The sequence below is a fragment of the Eurypyga helias genome, unplaced genomic scaffold (genome assembly GCF_000690775.1).
Source record: "Eurypyga helias isolate BGI_N326 unplaced genomic scaffold, ASM69077v1 Scaffold42822, whole genome shotgun sequence".
NCBI classification, from domain to species: domain Eukaryota; kingdom Metazoa; phylum Chordata; class Aves; order Eurypygiformes; family Eurypygidae; genus Eurypyga; species Eurypyga helias.
Window position 1 is genome coordinate 1 of NW_010234779.1, and position 5,524 is coordinate 5,524.

The window sequence follows — 5,524 nt, forward strand, 5'->3', positions numbered from 1 at the left end:
CAACCCAAACCATTCTGTTACTCTGTCACTGCGATACTGTCCCTGTGTTCCTCTGTGTTTACCTCATTTATACCAGGGATGAGGATTGAAATAAAGAAGTTGTAGTTTTTCTGAGGCCCACATCTTTATCAGGACTTTTCTTTTGCAGATTGTTGGGGGTGAAAGAAGGATGTTGGTTTGGAGTGTGGTGTTAAGTTCTAGGTGTGGTTTGTTTGGGTTTTTTTTTTCAGAGTACTGGAAACTAGATCAGGCATCCAGTTCAACAGCAGTGTATAGGAGTAAGGGGCTCTTACCATCATTCCATGTTTTTCTCTTGATACCCAAGGATCCTGTGTTTGCTGTAACATCTCCCACTGAAACTTAGAAGAGAAAAGCAAGGTGACTAAGTATTTTGCAGAGATTATCAAAGCACAGTCACACAGCAAAAAGCTTTATACTACAAAAACAAATGCATTGGGATAAGTGACCTGGAGCAATGAGAATCTTCTACAAAAGCTGGGTGCTGGGTTGGCACACAAAATCAGGGTGGAGACACATTTATTTGGCAGATGCCTTGAGCAGCTTAATAACTAAAGTTTCTTTTCTGAAAGTTTATTGTTTTACTGACTCCGTGCCTCAGCATTCACAGAACAGAGTACACAGTCCTTTTCCAGCAGGCTAAAATGTAAACCACACAGGTTGGCTCAAATATTCTTGGTGTTGACAAATTCCATTTAGAGAGAGCAGAAATGAGCAGTAATATGCTCAGTTTCTGGATTTGGAAGAAAGTATCTTAAGAATGTGATCGAGCACAAGAATGAGGCAGGTGAGAAGCAGTGGTGTCATCCCATGGATGTGTGGATGTCATTCCAGCCTCAGTTAATGGCACTACCATGTGGTGCCCTTGCATACCTCATTAGGGCTCTGATTCATGAGTGAGGACAGCTGGCTTAAGGATGGCTCCCACGGTTTCTGCTCAAGCTGTCCATCTGGTCTCTGCTGCAGAAATGGTTCAAGTCCTCAACTAACATTTTTGATGTTGAAAATTATTATGTAACATTGAGAAAAATCAGAATTAGTTCTGGTTTACTTTAACACACTGAGCTTTAAGCTGCAGTGGTTAAGTTCCTTCTACAGAAGCATCTGATCTGCCTGGAGCAGGGGCATGGTGCCCCTGAGAGCTGGAGCAGAGGTCTAGTCACGGGAACGCTTACAGCAGACACAGGGTTAGCTGTGTGGATCCTAGATCAGAGGTCTTTTGATACTAAAATAGAAGCAAGAATATTCTATTTAGAAAACTGATTCTGCTTTAGCAAAATTAATATAATAATTAATAGTTCTCAAAAAAACATCACTGCCCTGGATTCTTCTCTCTTGACTGTGGTGTGAACTGAATAAAGTTTGCTTTTATAGAGTTCTTGTACTTGGCTTGATTGTGACAGATCTCTGCAGTTCTAACTGGTATGGGCTTGCACCTCCCTATCCATAAGACTTTACATGCCTGCTTGATCAGCTCTAAAACCTGTGATATTTTCTTGCACCATTTCACTGTATCTCACTTAAGCTTCCAAAAGCACAAAAGATTCTCCGGTAACACTGAACGCGTCAGGTGTTTTCACTTTTTGTTCTTGCTTCTAAACCAGTCCAAAGACCATTTCTGTTTGCTGAGTATTGCCTACTTGACCATGCAGATACAGGTTCTTAATTTATTTTCCTTCCCCATTCTGGCCACATATTTCACCCCTACAGCATGGGTCAACAGGCAATTTTAAGTTTCATTTTAAGCACTTTATCTCACCACTCAAGTTTTTAGTACCTGATAGGAGACTTGAACTTTCACATCCCCAGCTCGAGGGACCCAGAGGCTGTCGTCTTAAGATACAGTCAACTTCATCATAAAATCTCATTTTTCTCCTGGGATTACCAAGATGCTCATTCTCCTTCTGCAGTGCGCGATATTCGTATTTTAAGTTCTTGTACTTTGTGCGACATTGTTTCCAGTCTCTGTCTATACCACGTTTCATTAACCTTCTGGCAATTTCCTCAAATATTTCTTTATTTCTTGTGGCCCCTTCAAGCATTTGTTGTATCTTTTCATCTGACCATATGTTTATTAGAGCTCTGACTTCATTATCACTCCAGTGTTTTCCTGCTCCAGTATCATTAACTGTTATAACTTTAAAGTGATTTTGTGTTTCTTCCAAGGGAATGTGATTGTCTGAAAATATAAATGAAACAACAACTGACTATTGCTGGATATACATACATTAAAGTGTAATTGTAGCTAATGATTTGCTAACAAGCTGAAGGATTAATTAATGTTTATAATAATCTCTTGGTATGAAAATTTTTTAACTTTGCAGCGTTAATATCCATATGTGATTACATTTCTCTTAAGCATGCAAAATATGTAGTAAGTGAAATCTCTTGTTTCTACAAGGCATCTAGAATACCACATTTTGTCAGTGTGATTTTGTTGCTGTTGTTATCAAATTAAAGACAGATGTATCTGAGTGCCACATGCAGGAAAGCAATAGGCTTAAGCTTTAACAGCAACAATCTACCAGCTGTGATGACAGTGGCTTTCCATTATGGTTTCACATTAGAATGGCAAGGCAAAATATCGTACAATGAAAATGCTACAGGGGAGTCGACAGAAAAGAAAAATCTTATTAAGAAGTAGGCAGATGGTGCTCATCAGATAAATACAGAAGGCACAGTTGAATGACAGCATTAATGCAAGTTTTGCTTATGAAAGGGAACAGGGCTATGAAACTCATTTTACAGTTTAGTGATAAAGCTAGACTGGAGTCAGAAGTAGAAAAGTAGAGCTGTGTTTACAGTAGAGATTTGGTTGCTCCAGCTTTGGTACTGAAACTACAATGCAGTTTTGTTTCAGAATAAATGCATGGAAGTTAATACTCACCCGTCCCTGCTATCCGTTTTGCTACTGGCGTACAAGATCTGTCTTCTGAGGTAGTGCTTATAGAATCATCATCTACAGAAACACACAGTTTTAAATAAAATAATACATATGCTAATATTATTGTCATCCTCTGCAGGTAGCTCCTATCTTCAATTAAAAATGCCATAACCCATTAATCTAACCCATTAGTTATAACAAGTCTTCTGCCAGATGCCCCCGTGACTCAAATTATTTATTGGCATTTCGCATAAGCCCCGTCTTTCTTTCTGCCCCTGTTATCCCCAAAAGGTAGCTGTGGATGCAACACAAGTTTAAAATACACAATTAAACCCGTAGGCGCCTGTGGATGGTTTGTATCTCACGTAAGTGGATTTGCACACTATGTCGTACGCACTGATTAGCATAGGCGTGCATTCCAGGATTTTTCCTAGGCGATGTGGGTAGGGCAGGCTCCTTGAGGGCCTGCCCCAAATGTGGGCCCTCTCCGGAAGGAAAGGATTTTTTGAAGCTCTGGTGCCAGTTGTAAGGGCACGCGTCTGGATTCCCTCACGCCTAACTGGGCCTGGACTGTAGCCTTTCCCGTCCTGGGGTCGTGCATGCTCCCCCGCTGCTGCCACGGAAAAGATCAGGGACGTGGGCCCGAGAGTTCCACCGTCCCCCTCAGGTTTGGAAGCTGCGCATGTGAACGGGATGCGGTGAGGAGCGAGAGGCACAGGCACCCCTCCGCAGGCCTGCGCACAAGCTGCGCCTCATAGTGCTGATGGGGCTTTTCTCAGACCTTTGTGGGTTTCCCCGGTACAGCAGAAAGACACTGAGAAGACACCCTTCCTCCTTATTCCTACTTGTTCTCCTCTATTTAGGATTCCTTTTTACAACCAAAAAAAAGCTGGTTTAGAGCCCGTTTTAGTAAGCTACCATGGTGGGTTTCAAAGCTGGGCTTTGAGGCATTCCTTTCCCTGATTCCAGGAGGGAGGGCAGGAAGGGATGTGAGGTTTTGTGGGGAAGGTTGCATACTTTTGCCTTCCTTTAGGAGTCAGCCATGTTTGTTTACTTTTGGGTGAAAGGCTGGGCTGTGATACAGAGCTTTGGTGAGGAAGAAAACATAAGCAGAATAAAAACTGAAAACCAAACAAGTCATTAATGCTTTTGTGGAAATCTTAGGCTCAGCTTAAGTTGCAGTTTCTGTATGTAGGGATGGCTATCTGCAACTGTGTGGCTCAAATGACAAAACAGGGAAGACCGAAGAACTATTTTTTATTCTATCAGCATCTGAGTTCTCTTCAAAATTCCAACACTAACAGGATAGAAACATCACTGTATTATTTTTCTGCATGTCTGCATAGTTGGGTTTTTTTCTCTGCAGAGCTGAGGCTTTAATAGCTTTTTACTCCATCAAAGCAGAAAATCCATGCCCTTCAGAAATAAAATTCAGGAGCCCTCAGAATTCTTGAAATCATCTACAGACACAAACCCCCAGCTCTGCTGACTCTGGGCTCATTTCCTCATGCTTGGACTTCTCTGAGGCTGAAAGTTCAGTTTTGTGTGGAATTACTTTCTGGGTTGGGAGAGAGACAAAGATTAGTTCTCATTGTTTTGGTAGGGGAAGTCCTAGACCACTTATCTTTGCTGAACTTTCTGGTAAAGAGTAGAAGTAACTATTCCTTATATGTTTTGAAAAACTGAGAGCATGGTTTAGACACTGTTAGAAATAAGAGACTGTTGGCAAATAAGCAGAGTCATACTTGGAATTCGTATTTGCTTTGTAACTTGCTTTCTCTTTGGCAAACACTCGTTTTCACAAGCCATATGCAGGAATAAATTTTATACCTATGGAAAACTTTGAACCAGAAATTATACTCTCATAAGCATGTGCGTGTGATTTACTTGGGGTACTGGGAAAAAAAGTGTTTTTTTTCATAAATAGGCTATGCTATAACTCTTCAGAAAATTCTTGCATCTTCCTTTAACACCTGTTGGAAATACAGCCTTAGACCAAAGTGGAGCACTAGGTCTTGAGTGGTTTTTGTTCTTTTTTTTGGTAACTATTACTAAAATCGCGCAATGGCTTTCATTTATGTGCTCATTCTCTCAACCATGCTGGCTCTCTAATCTCTTTCGGCCTTTGGCAATGGCACTTGCATACTGCTGACTTGCATGATTACTATCCTCAGTTGGATATTAAGAGGACACGAACAGAGAATTTGTGTGTTTAAGGCAGGCATTTGATTTGCATGACATTTTATTCTGTGTCATTGTGTATGAACTCTTCTCTTTGCATTAGTGTGACCTCGCTACGTCTCTGAACTTTCAGGGACACAGCTTTACTTTATCCCCAGTGTAACTTGTGTTTCTGTGTGTCAGTCCTGTGACGGCATTGCTCTTGTGTTGTCCTCAGTGTCACGTTCCTTACAGTTGTCTTTCATAATCAGGATCAGCCTACGCAAAGAGTTATAAAAGCTGTGTTGGATGGGGTGTCTGAACACCCAAACTTCAGATAACATAATTGCTGAGAAGGAAGCTCTTGCTTGGACTGCAGACATAATAATGAATAATAGAAATACTCTGGTGAAAGAGCAAAGAAATGCAGTTCACAGAATCATTATCATAGATTTTTTTTTT

At 41.0% G+C, this 5,524-nt stretch overlaps 1 long non-coding RNA gene across 1 annotated transcript; it reads right to left on the reverse strand.

Moving 5' to 3' along the window:
- Positions 1–287: 287 nt before the first annotated feature.
- Positions 288–2,980, reverse strand: LOC104505835. The gene is made up of 3 exons (XR_727852.1): positions 2,906–2,980; positions 1,796–2,197; positions 288–359 (listed from the first exon to the last, which is right to left on the reverse strand). It is a non-coding gene; the product is annotated as an uncharacterized LOC104505835 (long non-coding RNA).
- Between the last annotated feature and the right edge of the window lie 2,544 nt (positions 2,981–5,524).